General features: G+C 40.4%; 1 protein-coding gene across 12 annotated transcripts in view; it reads left to right on the top strand.

Moving 5' to 3' along the window:
• The window catches only part of LOC109965182 (teneurin-3), a 620836-nt gene that overhangs the window by 245887 nt on the left and 349740 nt on the right, over window positions 1-25209 (top strand). For all 12 annotated transcript variants that reach the window (XM_020608995.1, XM_020608997.1, XM_020609006.1 and 9 more), the window contains one exon: window positions 8891-8970. The gene's annotated coding sequence lies outside the window, so the exon portion shown is untranslated. The remainder of the gene's footprint in view (window positions 1-8890; window positions 8971-25209) is intronic.

The raw sequence follows: 25209 nt of genomic DNA, 5'->3' as shown, positions 1-25209 counted from the left end.
TTCTTTTTTTCTGTGCCAGTTTGTCCATGGTGCTTTTCGCTTGCCAGACACATTAAATATGACACAAATTACTTTTGTTGTTTCATAAAACAGGATTAGCAACCATAACTAATGAAAGTTTATTTGCTTCATTAATACTGAGCATCCCAAGACAGATCCGACATTTATTAAATCATAATGACATGGGTTATTGAGTAGGTGGAATCATGTTTCTAGAAGTGTTAACAAATTTATTAATAATAAATTACTAATATCTTGATAGGCAAAAATGGCTGTTTTATTTATTTAAAATGAAATGCACAACACAGTGTATACAGTGGGAGCCCTTCAAAGTGCTTTCCAAAGTCTTTCCCACTGCAGTGTGTTTGCGTCACCCTCAAAGAGTTGTTGCGGTATAAATGCAGTATCCTTCAGCTCAGCACCAGTGTCATAAAATCCAGTATGTTGTTCTCTTTTTTGCCACCAGGTGTCACAAAGGTGCTCCCTCACCACTACTCGACAGTATGCGGATGTAGAGAGGAAACTGAAAGCTTGTGAATTGTCTCACTGTATTTTACTGGGTCAGATAAATAATTTGTCACACAGCGTTTCACATACTTAGTCAAAGATCATGATTAAAATCATGGTTAACACGTAGGTCACAGAAATATTAAACATGATGTATACTGCAGTTAAGAGGACAGAATCTCTGTGAACACATTTTAAATGTGAAACATCAAACAGCTGTGGTCATAAACCATTGTTTAGGCTGTCAGATGATACTGCGGTCTGAAAATTCATCAGTGAGCACTTTGCAGTTCCTTCTGGCTAACAACAGTGTGCTGAGACCAAATCTGTTTCTACATATTCTTATCTGGTGTCTGACACCCGAAACAGAAATGTAAATGAGAGAATCCATATCATCAGTATGACTGCCACACAGTCTAACTGACCGCAGAGAGAGACAGAAGGGACATTTGATGGCTGTGTATCAGCATGTCTGTTTCCAAAACGACACTTTGCTGGTATCTGTACCAGCAAAAATGGACTAATTCTTAAAATGTATTATTTAAACTATTTCCAACCAATGGATGTGTTTAAACTGTGGAAAAGGTTTTGTGTGGTTAATGTAGGAATCTAAAGTGGCAGAAATTTGCATTTATCTATAAATTGTCTATAATCTAATGAGTAATTTTTAACTGTAGCTGTACGTGGCTGATTTACATTGCATGAAAAGCTTCTCCCTAAGTACATTTAATCCCTGTTGCCACCTGGAGACAGCAGGATGGGTTGATAACTCTGAAGCCAGTGCCATTACACATGGCCCTCTGCTGTGTCTTCAAATCACATGCAAATCACCCCATGCGTCTATAAAATAATCCAGTACACCTTCACATGCATCAGACTGGTTGGTTACAGCTTAGTATTCTACCCTTGATGTGGGAGATGTCAGATACTGGAGCTCATTAATACTTTGCATTATGACCTCCTTTCCAACTTTCTCTGTAGTTTTTTCAGCATTTCATGTTTTATTCTTTAAATACATAGTAATGAAATGCTTCTGTTTCATATTTTGCAATTTGTTGTGACAATTCGGAATGTGATATAGATTAGAATTAAGACTGAAAAATTGGCGATTTGCTGGGATAATATAAAATACCAAACTATTTGTTTTGCTTATCACCAACCTACCAACTTTTGAAAAAAATATGAAAAGAAAAAAGATTTTGCACAAGCCGGTGTGCTCTTTTTAAAACCTGTGTCCCATCACACGTGCGGTTTGTAGTGATCCGCTGTTCGACCCCCAAAAAACTAGGGGGACAGCCAAAAATTGAAGAACAAGTAGAAGACTGTGAAAGGTTCATGAATATAATATGAATGGACAGTTGGTCTGTCTATGGTAGCAGTGAAGGATGATGCCAGGATGAAAACAGGAGCTCTCAGTGGGCCACAAACAGTGGAATGTTGTGAGTTCAGAGGGGGGACAAAGTCCTTGGCCAATAAAAATGTATGCATTGTACTACTAATGCGTCATTGGTGTGACTCTCATGTTTGCAAATGACAAATGTAGTAGGAAGTGTATTTCACAGCTGGAATGCGTTCAGATGCGACATATTTTGTGAATGAATAGAACACTACATTTATTAGACTCACAGGAAGAGACTGGAGTAGATGATGGCCATGCAGAGTTCACAACTGTCACACCAGAGACTCGGGTCTGCATTCGGCCTCCCGTCTGTGGTTAATTTTAAGCAAAAAAAGTGTTAAATATAAATAAACATAGTATGGCAGGGTACAGGATGCTCTTAAGATTTTTTTGTGCTAACTCTGGTGAAAACAGTTGTGTATTATATAAACGGTACCCATAATAAGCCAAAGCTTTAGCCCACACTTTTTTTCAGACATTAGATAGTGATGATAATGGTGAGAAAGGAAGAATGATTATTCATTGTTATTGTACTTGTTATAGATTATTATTTTGTATTTCACTGTATGTCAGTGACTGCAGATTGAAATCAAAATTTAAAGAAGCTGTTCCTGAAGTTGCTTTGAGTTTTTTCTGTATTAAACCAGACCACAGTGTGTCTCTAACCTAAACCAATTGCTGTAACTGACCATAAAACAAAATTAAAACAGCTATAGTCACTAAACAGATATTGTAGTGCAATACCAGATATTTGGGTGAAAACCAGAATCAGAATCAGAATCAGCTTTATTGGTCAGGTGTGTTGGACACACGAGGAATTTGACTCTGGTACAACGGCCCTCAATGTGTATCTACATGTCCTTAAGTAAGGCAGCAATGGGCAAGTAAACAACATATGGCTGAGAGAACAGAAAGGAAAGAAGTAATGTGCAAACAAGCAAAGAGTCTGTGCATTAGTAAATCAATATTTAACCAATTTTTTTCAGTATCAACATACGTATCTGCTACTTGCAAAATACACAACATAGAAAATGTAAAAGGTCACAATTACCCTTCCTGCAAAAATATTTGCAATATTACTTGTATAGAAATGCATTTTTTAGGAGACATTTGCCTCTGCTGGGGCACACTTTTCATGTTTTTAACTGTTTTGCAGGGCCTGTGCGTCCTACTGCCTGCAAGGGCTGCACTGATCAGCCTTTTAGTAGAAAAACTGGACACTTTTTGTCTGATGGGTCAGACTCTGTTACTTTGTCCATAGAAACTGGGTAAATCTAGGCTATAAAAGGCTCCTTAATATATATGTCAAAATTGTGTTTTTACATTGTTCTTGTAGCTCAGCACTTATAACGGAGACATCCATCAACTTTTGTTTTGATTGTTTTACAATCATGAATTATTTAGACTTTTTTGTAATATTTGCATTGAATTCAGCACAAGTCTGACAAAAAACAAACTTTCTGTCTTTGAATTTGTGTTTTTCCCCTTTAGAGTAAAGAAACAGCCAGAAAAATATCAACTATCTTGGTAAAGTGAATCATGAATGCTCGATGCACCATCAGTTCCACAAAGGTCAACCTGTCTGAACATTGCTGTGGAGACATTTACATTAGTCATGTGCATCTGTCTATTTCTGTGTATTTTTGTGTGCCAGTTGTTTTTATATCCTTTCTGTGTGCCTCTCTCTCTGTGTTATGAATTATTGGTTTAAATTAATTGGCTGGTCTAAGTCAGGCTGTTAGGTTTATAAACCATGTCTAAGTGAAACATTTCAGTGTGCTATTTATATTATTTGCAGTAAATGTATTGGAAAGTATCAGAAAAATGTTAATCATAATAATTCAATACTCCTTCAGACAGTGTTACAAGCAAGTGCTCTCAGTGTTTGTTGCTAGCTTTAGTGACGCTATGAATGTAAAACATCTGTTCAAATTACCTGGTTGATTATGTTTATTACCTCCATCAATTGGGGGTAATGTTTTCATCAGCATTTTTGGGTTTGTTTGTTCACAGTGTAACTCAAAAAGTAATGAATGAAATTTATTGACATTTATTGGAGAGGTAGGGTATGTGCCACGGAACAGTTGATTAGATATACATAGGTGCTGATCTGGATCATCATTTGGATACAGAGATTTTTAAACTATTCTTTAACCTTGTGAGTACTGGAAAGGCTGTGGACTGTATGTGAGCTGCCTTGTGGCTGAAGCTATTGAGCACTTGTGATCCCTGGTTTAGGTCTACCTATTCATTGTCAATGGAAACTCAGTGCTGTCACTCACTGTGTGAGACAGGGACTGAAGGAGTCCAGCAAGGTGACAGCACTCAGCTGGGGGAAGATCTACTTTATGCAGCTGAGTGACAGCCTGATGGCAGAGATTTTGAACCAAAGCTCAAAGTCACTTTATTTGTTTTTGACATTTTTTTCAGGCAACCAAGTAACCACTTAGCTAGAAAAAAGATGTGGTCAAGTCTATCCAAGTAATGCCAATTTAGAAATTTGTTCACAGTGTTTTCAGAGATGCGAGTGCTCACTATCACACCAAGCTATCCCTATTGGCTGGCAGCTACAGCTCATTCAGAGAACATTAGCATTTGCTACTACAGTCGTCTACTGTGATTGTAAACAAGCTGTGCATCAGTAAATGGAATAAAACACATATGTAGTACAGCTTATATGTCACATCTGTCCAGCTAAACACAACACACCCACAGAACTACAGCATCTCAAGAACCCAGCAAAAGCTCATAGTAATCGCTCATGCCTATTGTTTTTCTTGAATAACTTCCAAACTAATAATGGAATAGTGGTCCCACTAATAATGCCATCATTCCAAATGCTAGCAGTAGGTTTTCATGGTCAAGAACTCATATTATAAGGGTCAAAACAATGGGAATATTGCTTTTAGGTGTAATGGCATTATGGAGAAACTGAGTTGCCCATGGTGGAGGTTTGCACTCTGAGTGCTGTTTAGTCAATTCTGTAACTGCAGTACAAGAGTGAGTAAACATATTCTGTTTAACAAAACATATTCAGTTTAACATTTTGGCCATTACTTGAAGCTTTCAGTTGTGTTGTGATGTGCAGAATTGTAATGTGTTTTGTGGTGGCGCAAAGAGTTGAAATGTGTAAAATGTGACCAGGTTATAGCACAAACAATGAGACAGAGAAAACGGCAAACTATATCGATGAGCAAGGCAGAATGACAAAGAAATGTCCAGTCCATTAATGACCATGCACAGCTTAACCTGTCAGATTTGAGATCAACTCAAGTCAGAGATTTTACAGGAAATCATTACCACTTTGCTCTGAAAGGGCATACACCTTGTCCTAACAATACAGTGGTGGCTGAGCCTGTCCAGTCAGTATTTATGTGTGAAAGGCCTTGCTTACTTTTCAGCAGTTTACCATCACTATTTAGTGTTTGTCTGTGATGAGTCTTGCTGAGATTTAGCTGCTGCTGTTTTTATTTTAGCAGTAACATTTAAAAAGTACAATTTAAATTTCTATTCAATGTAATGGAATTTCTTCTACTAGTTTCAGTTAGGTACTGTAGTACATAAGGAAAAGCTAGATTTACTGAAAAAAAAACTCCACACCAGAAGCAAAACTTTAATGATCTTTGAACCTGCAGAAACACTGTGTCTGTTTTTAATGATGTGATGTGTTGCCTGGTGTTCTTATCTCCTCTTTTAGTAGTCCCACTGTTCTCAGCAAATGGGACATACAGTAGCTCTTGGTTAAATATTATATACAATTTAAGAGCCACAGATTTTATATAACTAATAATGGATGAGTTTCATAAGATGTTCTTGTACACATAAGTAACTCAGCAAGAATCAAGTTTCTCCTATGGCAATTTCAACCTCCTGTGTGTCTGAAATAACTTATTAAACATTTTTTACAACAGATTAGAGCATATTTCTCCCCAATCATGTTTAAGTAACAGCTGCAATTGCTTCAACTCCTGAAGAAAAGCTTTTTTGACCACATGCTTTGTACATGCAGGAAAATACTGGGAGTTTGGCAAGAATCATCTTAACCATAAAATCCATGGCAATCTGAACCTCCCTATGCTAACAGTAGATAACTGAGTTCATAAGAGTCACATGACCAAGATGGTGGCGCATTTACAACTCAAGGCTCAGCGTCTCCCCAGATTTCGCAATTTTGCAGTGATTCTCCTGCTCATTTTGTGTGTGTTCGGGCATAACAGCTTCACCTTGATATCCTACACCCGGCAAGAACTTCTGGATATTGGTCTGCACCACTCCAGCAGATTTATCTCCAATCTTCGACTCACCCCTGAAATTTCCAGAACACCGGAGCCTACGCACCCAACCTGGCTGGGCGGAAGCGCTCGCAGGCGGTGTAGAGATCGTATACAAAGGTGTGGGAAGGAGATAGAGCTAAGCTAAAGCTAACACCACATCGTCTCTCTCTACCCAGCATTTTCCTTGCCAGTGTGCAATCATTGGTTAACAAGGTGGATGAGATATGGCTTCGCATCACCAACAGTAAGAGACTTATGGACTGCAATGTTATGATTTTCATGGAAACCTGGCTAAACAGCAGCATACCCAACAGTGCTATTGAGCTAGCTGGACACTACACACGCCAGGTAGATAGAACAGATGTCTCCGGTAAGACCAGAGGCAGAGGATTGTGCATTTATGTTAACAAAGCTTGGTGTACAAACTCTGTCATCCCAGAGAGACACTACTCAGCTAACCTGGAATTTCTTATGGATAAGTGTAGACATTTTTATCTGCCTAGAGAATACACTTCGACTATAATAATTGAACTCTATATCGCTCCAGACGCTAATGCCAAGCTTGCTATGAATGAACTTCATGTAGCCATTAGCAACAGACTGCACACCCAGAGGCTGCATTTATTGTTGCAGGTGATTTTAATCACTCCAACCTAAAGTCAGTGCTTCCTAATTTCCACCAGCATGTTTCTGCCACACTAGAAATAAAAAATAAATAAAACTCTGGACCATGTTTACACAAACATGGCTGCTGCATACCTCCTGGGCTACCTGTGACTGTCACACGGACATTAACACCTACATTCCCTCTGTGCTGGACTATATTAACACTACCACTGGCAGTGTCACAACCCAGAAACAGATCACCACGTACCCAAATTAGAAGCAATGGATGAACAATGATGTGTGGCTCCTGCTAAAGGCCCGCAACTCTGCCTTCAGATCTGGTGATGCACAGGCCTACAGCTTATCCAGGGCCAACCGGAGGAGGGGCATCAAGAAGGCCAAGCACCACTACAAGCTAAAGGTCGAGGAACACTTCACAAACTTTGACCCCCGATGTATGTGGAAGGGCATCCAGGTCATCAGTGACCACAACCCCGGCAACTCTATCCCAACAACCACAGATGTCTCCTTTCTCAATGAGCTAAATGACTTCTATGCTCACTTTGACCGGGACAACAAGCAGACAACTATCAAGTCTAGACCTTCCACAGACCACCAGCCACTCACACTCACCTTCGCTGACATGTATGCTGCTCTGAGCCAACGTATGTAAGGCTGCTGGTCCTGATGACATTCCTGGATGTGTGCTCAGGGCATGTGCTGGACAACTTGCTGGTGTCTTCATGGACATTTTTAACCTGTCCCTTGCCCAAGCAGTTTTGCTGACATGCTTCAAAACCACCTCCATTGTGCCAGTGCCGAAACATTTCGCCCCGACATGCCTGAATGACTACTGCCCTGTAGCACTCACACCAATTGTAATCAAGCGCTTCAATCACCTGGTCCTGGCACACCTTATGGCCTGTCCCCCACCCACACTGGACCCCTACCAATTTGCCTAATGAAGGAATAGGAGCACGGCAGATGCAGTCTCCATAGCACTGCAATTTGTACTCAGACACCTGGAGAACAACAACACTTATGCAAGAATGCTGTTTGTGGACTTCAGCTCAGCATTTAACACGGTCATCCCCACCAAATTAACCACCAAACTTGGAGACCTGGGTATCAACACTTCCCTCTGCAACTGGATTCTGGACTTTCTGACCAACAGGCCTCAGCATGTTAAGTCAGACAACACCTGCTCCTCCACCATTATCCTCAACACCGGTGTACCACAGGGCTGTTTGCAGCGGGTGGTGAAATCTTCCCAACACATCACAGGGACTCCACTTCCAGCTATTGAGGGTGTCCCCCCACTGTCTTCCTCTATACCACTACCCACACCTCACCCCTTCTCATCTCTCCACCCAGGACTAATGCAATACACTTCTGTTACCTGTAACACTGAAGTGATCTATTAATTTGCACATACTCTACTCACAGAATACTGCTCTGTACTCATTTGCACACTGTTCATATGCAGATACTCCATATTTATCTTTACCTTTGCACTATTTACATCCATTGAACTGTTTACTCCTGTAACTTATCTTCTTATTCTGCACTGTTTCATTCCATATCATCCCATTGCACTAGGGTTCTATAAGCTTAATGTACCTTATCCATTACTGTAATTTGAATTTATAGTCTGTTGTATATCATACATTACCCTACATATTTTACCTATCCATCGGTAAATTAGTTCTGACTGTTCGAACTATAGATAATGCACACAGTTCACTGCTGTTATTGCACTTCTGGTTAGAGAAAAAAATGTGTACTATAAAAAATAGGCAGTGACCTACCAAGATATATCAACTGAATCATATGTTGTCCCTCAGTGTCTATGATTACTGCACTGTGTCTGACAAAGTTTCACTCTACTGACCTGATGAAGTCACTGGACTGATATGAAGTGTCATATAGTTTTGAATGAACAGTGCAGATTTGGCTTCTTGTATGTATCTAGGTTTTTCATATAATTAGGAAACGGTGATATAAAAGTAATGATTGCACTGGCCCCACATAATTGAAACCAGTAAGTTAATGACTACTCCTGCTCATTTTTTACTAACATGTTTTCTTTCTTTTATTTTTTTAGTACTGTATACTGCTGTCTCTTCTGAAAGACGCTGACGCTTCAGCATAAGATTCCCTTCTGCACCATACCTGCCACCACAGGTATGTATACCTATCATTGTGAGGGCACTCAGTTGTTTCCATTTAATGTTTCTTATGTTTTTTTTCGGGTGGGGGTTGGGTGCTTTCAAACTGCCCTTTGAAAGTCTGTGAGAAAGTGAGGACTAGCCAAAATGTCCTCACTTTCCCAAAATGTACACATTCCCATGGTATAAAACTCAAACTAGTCATCACAATATATACCCATAAAAATACACACACTCAGAGAGATGCATAAAGACACATTATGTCTGCTGCAAGAGCTGGCAAAGAGCTACAGTTACCAGGCTAGAGCATGTTTCTCAGTTTTCATTTCATTCATGCTTTACTCTGTCACTCAGCAAAAAGCTACAATTGACTGAGCCGTAGCATTATTTGAGAATTTGTGTGGATGTATAGTCATGGCCAAAAATATTGGTACCCTTGCATTTCTGTACAGATAATGTACCACTGCTCCCATAAAATTGTTTCAGTCACAAAGTCTTTGGTATTCTGATGTTTATTTCATTTGTTTGCTGTGGAACAACATAAAAAGCAGAGAAAAAAGCCAAATCTGATATATTCGACACAGAACTCCTAAAATGGACTGGACAAAATTGACACCTTTTCAAAATCATCAGAAATAATTACATTTCAAGCATGTGATCCTTTAAGTTGTAATGAAACTCACCTGTAGCAATCAACAGGTGCTGGCAACATAGAAATCACAGTTGCAACCAGTTAAAATAGTTATTGAGAAACATTGACTACTTCTCCAGTGACAGTACCTCAAATCCTACCTGACAAGTTTGAGCCAGAATATAAAAGTGGACAGCACAATGAACTGCAACAGCATTAATTAATATGAATTTCTCCTCCATAGTAGGTTAACAGTAGGTTAACAATTGTATACAGTATGTACCAATGAAAAGAGATGTGTAACATTCTAAACAAAGCGGGTAATTGAGAAACCTCACATGACCACATACAGTCCCAAAGTAGTGAAATTAATTCTAACTGGTAATGTAGTACCAACAATAACGTCATGGATCATTAATCTGCTCGTTAACCTGCAACACATCACATGCGGCAGACACACTGGCTTCAAGCAGTCAAAAAAAATAGGTACTATGCTCCAGGGGAAATTCAGCGTTGATGAGCTGATCACTCACTGCCGCAGGAGCTTCACTGGCTGGTTGCTTGTAGGTTAGACCTGATCAGGTAAAACAGCAAGTCCCTGTACTATGAACATTCCCAGACATGTAGTAACCTCTGCCATAGTCCAGGATATCACTTAGGTCGATAAGACAGTCCAGGGTCGGCGCCGGTTAACAGGTATATCCAGGGGATCCAAACTCGAGGTCAATAAGACAGTCCAGGGTCGGCGCCGGTTGACAGGTATATCCAGGGGATCCAAACTCGAGGTCAATGGGAACAAAAGCAGAAGGTCGGTACACAGCAGGCGATCTGAATCTGAGAGGGCATAGACAAAACACGGTGGTCAAGAAACGGTAATCCTAGGTCAAACACAGAGAGTCAGGCAAGGGATAAATGCTGGAGAGTCAGAGCTGGGGTCTAGAACAATCTGGCAGCGTCCTGGTGGGAGGACGCTGCCTAAATAGAAGGGAAAAACAGGTGCAAACAATAAGGAGCAGGTGAACTAATGATGATTAAATAAAAGGGCCAAAAGTGAGGTGAAACAAAACAGGAAGTGATGAGAAAATAAAAGCATGAGAGGAAGCAAGAGGGGCAGGAGCGTGACAACCTCAGGCCCTGTATTTTTCTCCAAATCCTCTGACCACAATGCAGCAGCAGGAGGGAAAATATATCCACAAAACCAGACACAGTAAAAATTCCATTTTTACAATGGTATGGTGGATGTCTTTTTTTAAATAAGTTTTATTGAAAATACACATAATAAACAAGGCAATATAACATTTTGCCAATATGGTGGGGGCACCGGTGGATGCCAGGCAAGTTCACATGAACATGCAATGGCCCAGATTTTACGCCCATTCAAGGAGATCCGTAAACTATCACATAATACTTTGTTTTGTTAGAAGAAAAGTCTTGCGACTGAGAGTTTCCAAGATATGTACAGCATAAATCAAGTTGCTTCTGCATAGAAATACTAGAAAATACAGTGGTGCCAATATCTTTGGCCATGACTGTACATATGTACTGTATAATGCAAGTCAATTTTTATCATGTAAGATGTCCGTGCACATGCTAGGCAATTGCACAATGAGAAATACACTAGCCTTGTAGTCAACTTATATTTCCCAGTTGATGAGTGAATTCAGCCCTGCGATGGATTGGCGACCTGTCCAGGGTGTACCCTGCCTTCTCCCGATTGCCAGCCGGGAGTGAGTGAGTGAGTGAAGTCTCACTGGGCTCTGATCAGATCTGATGAGATCTTCTCCCTTTTATGTATTTTTATGAACTTTTATTTAAACAGGGCAGGGTCTATGAGAGGCCACCTCTCTTTTGAAGGAATGCCCTGATCACATTTACACAGTTGTACACATTGACACCTGGAAGCTGCCCAGTACAACCACAGTCTGACCTGCTGGCCACTGAGCAGTTTCACTTGAGGGTTAAGGGCCTTGATCAACGGCACCACAGTGTTGTTGTTAATGAGGATGGGGCAAGCGTGGCTTTGTCATCTGATCCAACTAGATTTATTCCTGCCAATGTGTTTTTGTTATTTTCCATATATCCCCTACAGAGACTCAAACCAACAATGAATTTTGTGCACTGACCATAAGGTCTGTGAATCCAAAATGGGTTTACCATACATGTCTGTGCTGTAAACCTCCATTGTTACCTGAAATCTATTAAAAAACACACCAAACACGAAGAAAATCACTAGCTTCACATGTAAAGATTTCAAACAGTTCCAGTCTTCTAGGGTTTGTCAAAGGCGTTATAAAAGGTGTATTATATTAAGCTTAGAAGTACTGTTACTATTATAGTAAAAAAAGTACCTTATATGGCAAAGCAGAAGCACAAACAAACCAAGGACTTAATGTTGAACTAGTTAAACTAGCTGCCTTACTGACATTCGGTGCTAGTCACTTAGTGGCAACTTTTGAAAGAAAGGAAAGATGAGCACAATAAGAAACACAATTAAAGTTTCAACAGCGAATGTACTTTTTTCCTTGTTCTTTATGACATAACGGCATAAATCATAAAATAGGCAGCCAGCTCAGCTATTGACAATTTAAGTCTTTTTTTTCAGATTTGAATTAAATGTCTAGAGGGTGACAGGTACCCAGTAATCTACTTTTCTTTCTCTTATTTTTCTGACTTGGACTGCTGAGGGAGCATAAAAGCCTATCAAGATTTAACTGTAGGGAGGTGGTTCATGTGGACCTATAAAGGGCAGTTAAATGGCCAGAACATACAGGAGAAAAAATGAAAAAATGAAGAATCCTGTTGCATCTCTCAAACACACTGAAGAAGTCCTTTGTTAGGTATCAATCCCCATCCTCCTCCTGTCTCATTCATTTTTCACATATTTCTCTCATGCAACACATACACTGTTCTGTGCTTTATTCCCATCTTTTTGACTCATTTTTGTTTGCTGCTGTGATGCTCTCAGCTCCAGTGCCAAATATTAGTAAGGTCAGCTAAAGTTCTTTTGAACCATGTGCTGGTACATCCTTCTCTATTGCTATCCTGTGTGTCTGACTTTTCATCTGACACTTCATACAGTAGTTGTCAAAATGCAAGTCCTTTAAGTAAAACAAACTCATGTAACTGTTAAAAGAATTGGGTGCAGCTGCTCTGCAGCGCTGTACTGTAAATGGGCTGAACAAAAAAGCACCAACCACTAGTACATGAGAACTTAAGTCAACACCCACATTTTTGTTTCTAAATTGTGAATTGTAATTGAAGGCATTTAGTTATTAGTTATTTAAAGTAATTAATTGTGTTTTAGATGTGTAAAGGGTTTTGTTTTATGTAATTTTAGATTATGTAATATTTGATTTTCCATATTTTTTAAAATTGAGATACACAGGACAAAGTAATGGCGCTGTTTGCAATTTCTGCATAAATTGGTCATGAAATGTGATCTGATCTTCACCAAAGTCACAAATATCAACAAACACAATATTTCTAAGCTGACAAAACACAAACAGTCCTGATCTTTCATGTCTTTATTGAACACACCCATTAAACATACAAAGTGATGGTGGAAAAAGTAACAACACCAGGCTTCTGATGTCACTAAATGTCAACTGCAGTCAGGTGTTAGCAAACCTGAAGTCCAATCAGTGAAATGAGAATGGAGGTGTGGTTTAGAACTAGTCAAACATGGTCAGTGTGCTATTCACAAGCAGCATCAGCTGATGTGAATCAGGCCTTGCAAAAAGAAATCTCAGAAAACCTACGATCAAGAATTGTTGATTTATATGTAGCTGGAAAGGGTTACAGAGTCATCTCAAAGACTTTAGATGTTCATCAGTCCACAGTTAGACATACTGTCTATAAATGGAGACAATTTGATACTGTGGCTACTCTTCATAGAGGGGGGGACCCAGCCAAGATCACTCCCAAGGGACAATGCATAATGCTCAGTGAGGGAAAAAAAAAAAAAAAAGAACCACAGAGTAAGAGCTAAGGACTTGAAGGCTCTATTGGAGTTGGTTAACACCTCTGTTCATGAGTCAGCCATATGCAAAATATTGAACAGGCATGGTATCCATGGCAGGACACCACAGAGGAAGCAATTGCTCTCCAAAAACAACACTGCTGTATGCCTGACATTTACCAAAGACCACCTTAAAACTCCACAGTGCTACTGGGAACATGTCCTGTGGACAGATGAAACAGGTAGAATTATTTGGGAAGAACCTGCAGCACTACATATGGTTTGAAAAGAGAACTGTGTACAGCATGAAAACATGATGTCAACAGTAAAGTACTTTAGAGACAAGCATCATGATGTGGTGCTGCTTTGCTGCCTCTGGACCTGGACCGCTTGCCATTATGGCGGGGGGGTTAACACCTCTGTTCATGAGTCAGCCATATGCAAAATATTGAACAGGCATGGTATCCATGGCAGGACACCACAGAGGAAGCAATTGCTCTCCAAAAACAACACTGCTGTATGCCTGACATTTACCAAAGACCACCTTAAAACTCCACAGTGCTACTGGGAACATGTCCTGTGGACAGATGAAACAGGTAGAATTATTTGGGAAGAACCTGCAGCACTACATATGGTTTGAAAAGAGAACTGTGTACAGCATGAAAACATGATGTCAACAGTAAAGTACTTTAGAGACAAGCATCATGATGTGGTGCTGCTTTGCTGCCTCTGGACCTGGACCGCTTGCCATTATGGCGGGGGAAATGAATTCCCAAGTCTATCAAGGTTTTCTACAGGATAATGTCAGGGTGGCTGTCAGCAAGTTGAAGCTCAGAACAAGCTGAGTGATGCAGCAGAACAGTGACCCTAAATCTACTACAGAATGGCTTTGGAGACACAAAATCCACCTTTTTGAGTGGCCCAGTCAGAGCCCAGACCTCAGCCCAATAGAGGTGCTGTGGAGTGACCTCAAGAGAGCCGCTCACACCAGATGTCATAAGAATATGGCTGAGCTGAAGCTGTTCTGTCAGGAAGAATGGTCAAAATTCCTCCTGAACGTTGTGCAGGTCTAATCCACAGCTACAGGAAGAGCTTGCTGAACGCCAAACAAGGTTCAACCAGTTATCAAGTCAAGTCATGGTTTTTATTTGCCATTTATGCATAGACAGTCTAGGCATATAGGAATTTTTGTGCAGCTCTCCTTTGGAGTCAGGTAAGGAGTCAAAAGCCAGAAAGAACACTTAGTCTAAAAATAAAAATAGTTACATACAACAAAGTATTAAAACCGCAATACAAAAAAATAGGGTCATAGTATTTTCCCCAGTGAACTTCAAACATCGCACTTAGTAATTCACATGGTGGAGTTGGATATGTCATTACGCTTGGTGAGGTAGTGAGGCCACAAAATACAAATGAAATATAAAGTAGATAAATAAGTAACACTCAATCTAACGCACTTCAAGCAGCAAATGCAGCAATATAATAAAAATATATAAGAATATAATAAGAGAATGTATGCTGCATGGGAGCAGCATGTGCAGCAGTCAACAGTCAATGTGCAATTATGCATTTCTGTATTATTATTCAGCATGTCTAGTAAGGAGTTATTGCACATATTTTCCTCACATTTTCATATTTGCCATCAGTCTTACTGCGGCAGGGGAAAAGCTGTTGTAAAGTCTTGTTCTGTATGTGATGATACTGTTCGCCCTGCTGTGCCTGAGGCTGTAGGTGCAGTTTTTGTGGTTGAGCAGGGAGTGAGCTGGGTGGCGTGGGTCTCTGAGTATGTTTTCTGCCCTTTTACGACAGCAGTGTGAGTACAGTGTGGCCATAGCAGGCAGTTCAGTCCCAATTATCCTCTCTGCAGTCTTTATGGCCCTTTGAAGAGCCTTCCTCTCTGCCTGTGTGGTGTTACCGTACCAGACTGTGATGCCAGTAGTGAGGATGCTCTCTACCAGTCATCTATAAGCCTGGTTGAGAGGGTGATGGTTCAACCCAGCTTTTCTGAGCCGCCTGATGAAGTATAGCCACTGCTGGGCTTTCTTCACTGTGGCAGCTGTGTTCAGTGACCAGCTCAGGTTAGATGTCACCTGCAGGCCCAGGAACTTGTGGCTGTCAGCCCTCTCCACCTCAGTCCCTTTGATGGTCAGAGGCAGCAGAGGGGAGGGGTTCTTCCTGAAGTCTACTATTATTTCTTTTGTCTTGTTTATGTTGAGGATGAGGTCATTCTCCTCTCCATAAACAAGAATGTCATTCACCAAGCTTCTGTAACCTGACTCGTCTCCCCCTTGATGAGGCCCAGAATGGTGGTGTCATCAGCATATTTAATGATGATGGTGTTGTCATGGTTGGAGACACAGTCGTGGAGGTACAGGGTGAAGAGTTTGGGGCTGAGACAGCAGCCCTGCAGTGGGCCTGTGCTGATTGTGAGCTCACCAGACACCCACCCTCCCATTCTAACTACCTGTGGTTTTTCAGTCAGGAAGTCCAGAATCCAGTTACAGGTGAGAGTTAGTACACCAAGGTCTGTCATTTTTCCAATCAGCCTACCCGGGCGAATGGTGTTGAATGCAGAACTGTAATCCAGGAAGACCATCCTAGCATACGTATTGCTGTTGTCCAGGTGTTTCAGGGTATGGAATAAAGCCAGAGCTGTCGCATCATCCACTGATCTGTTGGGGTGGTAGGCAAACTGGAGAGGGTCTACAGTGTCCGAGACCATGTGGTTAACATGTGTGAGGACCAGTTTCTCTAAGCACTTCATGGCGACTGATGTGAGCGTCACTGGCCTCAAGTCATTCAGAGTTGATGTGTCTGATGTGTTAGGGACCGATAGGATAATGAATTTTTTGAAAATACAAGGAACTACTGCGTGGGTTAAGGACAGGTTGAAGAACGTGCGCGAGTCAAAATCTCCAAAAAGACTGTGCTCTCTTAGCAGTAACAAAGTCGCCCGGTCATAAATAAAGTTTGCGGTTTTAACTGTTGCTTTAACATGGCACAAATAAGCTAAAAAGAGAAACAACCTGGCTCAGAGAGAACTGCGACGTCGCACCCTGAGGAGCGCCATCTTGTAGTTATTAAAACAATGTTGCCATTATCTTTTCCACCATCACTTTGTATGTTTAATAGGGGTGTTCAATAAAGGCATGAAAGATCATGACTGTTTTATCAGCTTATAAATATTCTGCAGTATTACATTTGATTTAAAAAATGTAGATAATCCGACTTTAGTAGTGTTTATGGTCTCTCCAGAAATGACTCTCCTATTTTTAAACCATTTCAATAAAAGCAGTTTTTACCCATATTAAGAGTTCAGAGTTCAGAGTATAGTGAAGGCAGATCTGTTTTAAATGATATTAAAACATGAAATGTTTAGCTGATGATTTATCTGTTAAATTTGATGTACTTAAGGCAGTTCAAATGCTGTTTGTATTCACACACATGCACATACAGTGGTTTCAGAAAGTATTCACACTCAATGTTTTTCACACTTTTATTGTTTATAGTCAGTAACCCATAGTGACAAAGTGAAAACATTTTTTTCACTTTGTCACTATGGGTTAATGACTATAAACAATAGTGACAAAGTGAAAACATTTTTTTATAAATGTGTACAAATTTATTACAAATTTAAAAAATTATTCAGGCTCCCTGCTCTTGGTCAGGTGGTCCTGCTTGCTTTATTTCATCCTGATGTATTTAGAATTTACCTGGAGTCCACATGTGACAAACTGAACTGACTGGAAATTGTTTATAAAGGCACACAGAAGATCCCACAGTTCATATTGCAGATCAGAACAAAAACCCAAGACATGATGTCCAGCCATCTTAGGACAGGAAGTGACTTCAGGACAATTCTCTGGTTGTCTTTGAGTGATCAGCCAAAGCCCAGACTTAAGCCCAATAGAAGATCTGTAGAGAGACCTAAAGATGACAGTTCACAGACACTTCCCATCCAGTCTGATGGAGCTTGAGAGGCTCTGTGGGAAAAATGGGATAAACTGCTCAAATCCAAGTGTACAGAGACATACAGTTTTCTTGGCTAACTGCTGCAAAAGGAGCTCATACAAAGTACTGAATGAAAGGATGGAGATTTTTCTTAAAGGGGTTTGCAAAAATAAAAAAAATGAAGGGATCTGAATACTTTCTGTTCACATGCCCAAAGTAAGGACTCAAATGCCCACATATGCACAGGCCTATATTTACACATTCCAAATCAAGAACAGTATTCAGCAGACATTTTGTTTTTAATTATGTGTGGCTTTGTTGATGCTGTATGGCATCTCTTAGCAATGATGAGTGCCTGGTTGGTGTCCAGGAGTAGCAGGGATGTGAGCTCACGTTCATTGACTCACAGAGACAGACCCTCTTGCCCAGTCACTGAATTGATAAAATAGCCTAATCAATCACACTGTTTATAAACAAAGTATATAACTTGCCAAAGGTGTATCTGCTGAATTGTTAAACAACTGAACCCAGAAAACAGTTTATCACAGTAAGCCCTGTATAATATTACTATAATATTCTTATAGGCTAATGTCTCAGACTGGACATAGAGCATAGCCTACATGGTACAGTTTTGTAACTTAGGATGAGCAGAAAATGCAGTAGCCTATACTGCTTAAAGTAGCTCAGAATCTGCTTTATTGGCCAAGTGTGTCGGACACATAAGGAATTTGACTCTGGTACATCGGCTCTCAATGTGTATGTACATATCCCCATGCAAGGGGCAAGTAAACAGTAAACCAGCATAAGGTTGTGTAATATAACAAAAATAATAAGCAGTATTAATAAGCAACAACAAGGGCAGACGATGCAAAATAAGCAGTATAAACAGGCAGTAACCAACGCAGACAGACAAAGGAATATACATTGAAATGAGATAAATAAGGATAAAAACATACTTAAAAATAGAGACCTGTACGAATCTGTATAATCTGTACGAGGTATATTTACAGGTAATTACACTGAGGGTTATTGTCCAGTCATACTGATGTTGGTTAAGTATTCATCAGAGTGATGACCTGGAGGAAGAAACTGTCCTTGTGCCTGGTTGTCTTGGTGCACAGTGACCTGTAGCGCCGTCCAGAGGGGAGGAGTTCAAATAGATTGTGTCCAGGGTGTGAGGGGTCTGCAGTGATCCTCTCCACCCTCCTTTTGACTCGTGAGGTGTACAGGTCCTCCATGGAGGGCAGGTTCACACCAATGACCTTTTCTGCAGTCCTGACTCGCTAAAATCTGTTCTTGTCCTGTTTGGTTGCTGAGCCAAACCAGACAGGGATGGAGGTGCAGAGAACAGACTCAATGATTCCTCAGTAGAACTGCACCAGCAGCTCCTGGGGCAGGTCGAGCTACCACATTCACTGGCTAATTTTTAATATGACTTTAAAATATTCGTATAGCCCAGGTTAGCCTAATTTATCATTTTGCTGTTGTTTCCATCGTGTACCCAGCATTGTTATTTTTAATTTAACATACTGTATATCATAATACATTCTTGGTAATTATTCAAGAGTTAAGTTTGATATTTTTCTCACACGATATCAGAATCACATTTTAGTGTTAGTCTGCGTGTCCTGTCCAGATAGCCTACTGAGTAAGGGATTTGTCTGATAGGTAGCAGCCAAAACTGAACAGAACAGGCAAAATGACACCTATTCATTAAACAGCCACATAAGAGTCATAACATCCAGCCAGGTGCTGCTGGCCTTTACCACAATGAAATGCCTCAAGACAGCCAAGGAGAGCACACACCATGAGTTTCTGTCAATAAACCAGATTTCATTTTTTAAAACCAGCAACACAAAGCACCATTATCTCAGTCAACGTGTTTACCACAGTATGACTCGGAGCAACAGTAGCCTGTTACTGGCTCATGCATTAAAGTCTGCTTAGTTGAACAGTCATCAGCCACAAATCCACTACACTACACTATTATCCCGTTACTATCACTCTCACAAAAACAAACACACACACAAAACTGATTTTTACTTACCTAGCTCTGTGTGTTTCTCAAAGATACATGGATTAATTCCAACATTATGAATTATTCTGTTAATTCCAAACAAACATAACAGCTAATGTCCAGCTGTAGATGTTCATCCCCCTCTGATTCATCATGGCACAATCGTGTATAAAAAATTAGACAGAAAACAACAAAACTCAGACATGCTTCTAATGAATCTGAACAACGGATTTTTTTGTTTTTTCCATTTTGCACTAATTTAGCTCTTATAAACTGTGGCACAGTAGAACCAAATGCCCCTGTGAAAAATATATGCTGTTACCCAGATCCACTACAAATGCATTTGGCAATTTATATAGCCCTTACAATAGGCTAGTTAGCTTGTTAGGTAAGTAGGTAGGTAGGTAGGTAGGTAGGTAGGTACTTTATTGATCCCACAGTGGGGAAATGTCTGTTACAGCAGCAATAGAGAACAACCAATATAACACCATAAGAACAGACACATAAGAACAGAACTCCATATAAACACGGGAAAAAACACAATGAGGACACAGCTGCTGTAACTTGCTGCCACTCTTTGCGGCACATGCATACATAAGTACGTAGTAACAAAGATCACTTAGTCTTAAAATAAAAAGTTATATAAAGGCAACAAAGCATTAGGACCGATATGCACAAGGATTATAAAGTAGCGTCATCAGAACGTTACATTTTACACAGCACAAATAAGCAAATCAAAGGCACCTAAAAACAGGGAAAAGCAGCACTGGAGAGAATCAGGAACAGCAGTAGAGACTAAACAACCAGTAAATCAAGAACAATCGAATATTACTCCCACAATTGATCCCATATCAAACTCTTTAGGCTATGAAGTTAAGAATTTTGAAAAATCTTTTCACTCAGTTTTTCAAAAATTTATTTAAATGATAAATTTGGCTATAGTCCACCACAACAAAAACAGAAAAGGTCAGGGGTCCCTTCAAGGGGAACCAGACAGATAATACTGTAGGAACATTACAATGCAACTGAATAGAGAGGTAAAGGAAAATGGCCTGCTGCATAATATTAAATCTCACCTATCACAATACAGTAGTGACAGTTTTAAATCAGTATTTAAAAAAATTAAAAACTGTGATTTTATTGGCCCCATGTGAAAGTGGGCCCTAGATCGTTCGTCCCCCCACAAAACTCGTGTATGTTTACATTACATGCAGAAGTGGCCCAAGACCATTTTTTTTCTTCTCCAAGTGACTTAGATTTGATCTTTCTCAGTTAACAACCTGAATTAGATTTTCTTTTCATATCAGATCTATATATGTGATCCTAGATCTGAATCATATCCCATCTCTAAGTAATCACTGTGAGAACAGATCTGTCCAGGGAGTACCATCCCCTTGCTCAGTGTCAGCTGGCATCGACTCCAGTCCCCCCCTCTGCGGGGTAAGCAGTATAGCTAATAGATGCATGTGTGTATCTTTGCTTGTATATTGTCTACTTCATTTGTGGGTCTTGGCACTTACCTAATGGTGATGGAAATGATATGAGTAAACATTTTCACCTTATTTCTAAAGTTGTCAGTGAGAGCACAGATTAAATACATTGCAGAATTACTCGAGTGTTCATTTTTCAGTTTGTGTTTTTGCTAGTAATCTTGAGCTTGAGTGTATTTGACTCAATATAGATTTGTGCCATTTTCATTCCATTCAACACATCTTCCTGGTTCATTTATTACAGAGAACAAAAGCCAAACAAGGCCCTCTACGACTATGGCAGTCTAAGCTAGTTAGTTGTTCGCAGGTCTTGTTAACACATTGTTGATGTAATTGTGCACCTAATTGCTAATTAGCTGGCTAAGTGCTAATTGCATTCATTAGACGTGTAATTGATGTGTGGTGATTTTCTTAATACAGTAGTGGAGTGAGTAGAGGTTTCACTGGGCAGAAGTGACTGGGTGTTTCTTTTGCTTTGTTCATTGTTACCACAATTTTCAGTTGCACTTTCCATTGTTTATCAAGATACAGTATAATTGGCTGCATAACATTATTCTGAATCAAATCCAGCCTGTAGAAACCAGTTTGAAAATCTAAGGCTTGCTTGCCACAATCTTCTAGTACTTTAAGTGGACATCCAACATCAGCACCATTATCAAGAAGACACAGCAGAGGATGTGCTTCCTGCACCAGCTCAGGAAATCCAACCTATTTTTTCTTTTTATATGAACTTTTTCCCCTTCTTGTCTTATGGAAGCGCGTTGAGACCCACTGTAGCTGATTCTGGTTGCTCACAGATTCTTCAGAAACACCTTTGTTTAACATTACAAAGGCTGCTTTTTGCTTTCCTGAAACTGACTGAAAATGGTTATTTTACATACACATATATCAAATCAAATCAATTGTATTTAGCACTTTAAAAACAACATCTAGTTGACCAAAGTACTTTACATATGCAGAATAAAATCACGATAACTAAAATAAAATAAACAGGATCAGTGCAAAACTAAAACACATACATATACAGTACATAGCTTTCTGGAATTGTAACACTTAAATACAATTGCTGAAGTTTAAATGTAAACTGTTTCAGTATTATGACTTAACATGCTATACTATATATAAAGGATAAGGGTGATGATTTTACAGTGTAGAAGTGAACTTTTGGAATTCCAGTTCTTCAAATGGAATTTTGCATATTCCTTTAAATTTTGTACTGTAAATTTAGAAGAGCAAATGGGTTTAAGATCTTTCCATTTTTCCTTAGAATATTTGTTTACAATGAAAAACCACTGCTTCTATCTCCAAATTGCTTTCCATCTTGCCACTGTCTTTATCTCTGTCTTGTGTTTTCCCATCCTTTTTCTTCTGCTATCCATGATGCCCTTCCTCATATCACCCTCTAATGATACGTACCAAGTTAGTTCAAGCCCACATACTGCACATCTATACACTGAGACACCCACTAAAAGGGACATTGCCCATCTTACACTGAACAAAATTATAAATGCAACACTTTTGTGTTTGCCCCCATTTTTCATGAGCTGAACTCAAAGATCTATGGCTTGTTCTATGTACACAAAAGGCCTATTTCTCTCAAATATTGTTCACAAATCTGTCTAAATCTGTGTTAGTGAGCACTTCTCCTTTGCCGAGACAATCCATCCACCTCACAGGTGTGGCATATCAGGATGCTGATTAGACAGCATGATTATTACACAGGTGTGCCTTAGGCTGGCCACAATAAAAGGCCACTCTAAAATGTGCAGTTTTATCACACAGCACAATGCCACAGATGTTGCAAGTTTTGAGGGAGCGTGCAATTGGAACACGCTGTCCACCAGAGCTGTTGCCCTTGAACTGAATGTTCATTTCTCTACCATAAGCCTTCTCCAAAGGTGTTTCAGAGAATTTGGCAGTACATCCAACTGGCCTCACAACCACAGACCATGTGTAACCACACCAGCCCAGGACCTCCACATCCAGCATCTTCACCTCTGAGATCATCTGAGACTCGCCACCCAGACAGCTGCTGCAACAATCGGTTTGCATAACCAAATTTCTCACAAGCTGTCAGAAACCGTCTTAGGGAAGCTCATCATCCTCATCGGGGTCTCGCGTCTGGCACTTTGGAGAGGTGTTCTCTTCGCAGATGAATCCCGGTTTTCATTGTACAGGGCAGATGGCAGACAGCATGTATGGCGTTGTGTGGGTGAGCGGTTTGCTGATGTCAGTGTTGTGGATTGAGTGGCCCATAGTGGCGGTGGGGTTATGGTATGGGCAGTTGTATGTTATGGACAACGAACACAGGTGCATTTTATTGATGGCATTTTGAATGCACAGAGATACCATGATGAGATCCTGAGGCCCATTGCTGTGCCATTCATCCACGACCATCACCTCATGTTGCAGCATGATAATGCACGGCCCCATGTTACAAGGATCTGTACACAATTCCTGGAAACTAAAAACATCCCTTGCATAGCCAACATACTCACTGGACATCTCACCCATTGAGCATGTTTGGGATGCTCTGGATCAGTGTATACAACATCGTGTTCCTGCCAATATCCAGCAACTTCGCACAGCCATTGAAGAGGATTGGACCAACATTCCACAGGCCACAATCAACAACCTGATCAACTCTATGCGAAGGAGATGTGCTGCACTACGTGAGGCAAATGGTGGTCACACCAGATTCTGACTGGTTTTCGGACCCCCCCGGACCCCCCCCAATACAGTAAAACTGCACATTTTAGAGCGGCCTATAATTGTGGCCAGCCTAAGGCACACCTGTGCAATAATCATGCTGTCTAATCAGCATCTTGATATGCCACACCTGTGAGGTGGATGGATTGTCTCGGCAAAGGAGAAGTGCTCACTAACACAGATTTAGACAAATTTGTGAACAATATTTGAGAGAAATAGGCCTTTTGTGTACATAGAACAAGTCATAGATCTTTGAGTTCAGCTCATGAAAAATGGGGGAAAACAAAAGTGTTGCATTTATAATTTTGTTCAGTGTATGTACATTGAAATGATGAGTGAGCAAGAGGTAACAAAGGCTGTTAGAAGGTAGGAAAATATAAAGAGTTGAAATGGAAGGATTTTGAGAAACATTAAATTGCAGATATGGAATGAGTGAAGCCTCAGATGACAAAGCAAAACCACCAGGTTTTGAACTGTCTTGGAAAAGACAAAAAGGACCATTTTTGGGTTAATGCTTACAAAATGTATGCAAGATTCAGTCCACTCATTAATGACTATCAGCAGTCTTAAAACCCAGTTTGAGGGCGGCTGTGGCTTAGGCGGTAGAGCGGTTTGTTTCCTAATCGGGGGATTAACGGTTTGATTCCCAGCTTGTCCAGTCAACATGTCAAAGTGTCTTTGAGAAAGACACTGAATCCCCAGTTGCTGAGAGTTCGGTGTGAATGTGTAAGCATTTGTGAGTGTGAATGGCCAAGTAGTGTGAAAGTGCTTTGAGTGTGCTGTGAAGTGTAGAAAAGCACTATACAGGTATAAGACCATTTACCATCTTTTGTCTTAAGTTACACACAGTATTCACCATTTCCACTGGTACATTGCACCCCTCATTTCCATTTCCATTACATGTTTAGTGGTGTAGTCAACTGCAAAAGACCTGGATGGAACTGATCTTCCCTGAAATCCTTTTTTGGGTCAATAGAATAAAGAACATTTAGGAATCTAGCCACAGGGGTTGCAAGCCAGTGACTTCTGTGCCAGTCCCAAGCCCAGATAAATGGAGAGGGTTGCATCAGGAAGGGCATCCGGTGTAAAAACATGCCAAATTTAAACATGCGAATCATCAGTGCAAATTCCATACCGGATCGGTCGATGCCCGGGTTAACAACGACCGCCACCAGTGCTGTTGAGCTACAGGGTGCTGGCGGAAATTGGACTACTGTTGGCCAAAGAAGGAGAGGAGGTAGAAAGATTCATAGACAGAGAGAGAAGAGGAGAGGCAAGAGTATAGGTCTAAGAATAGGGACTCTTAACGTTGGCACAATGACAGGGAAAGGTAGAGAGCTGGCGGACATGATGGAGAGAAGGAAGGTAGATATACTGTGTGTGCAGGAGACCAGGTGGAAGGGTAGCAAAGCGTTTAGCATTGGAGGGGGATACAAACTGTTTTATTATGGTGTGGACAGGAAGAGAAATGGGGTAGGAGTGATCCTGAAGGAGGAGCT

This window comes from Monopterus albus, unplaced genomic scaffold (assembly GCF_001952655.1).
Source record: "Monopterus albus unplaced genomic scaffold, M_albus_1.0 scaffold97.1, whole genome shotgun sequence".
Taxonomy (NCBI): domain Eukaryota; kingdom Metazoa; phylum Chordata; class Actinopteri; order Synbranchiformes; family Synbranchidae; genus Monopterus; species Monopterus albus.
Note: the sequence above shows the minus strand (reverse complement) of the source record. Positions and strands in the feature narration are given on the sequence as shown.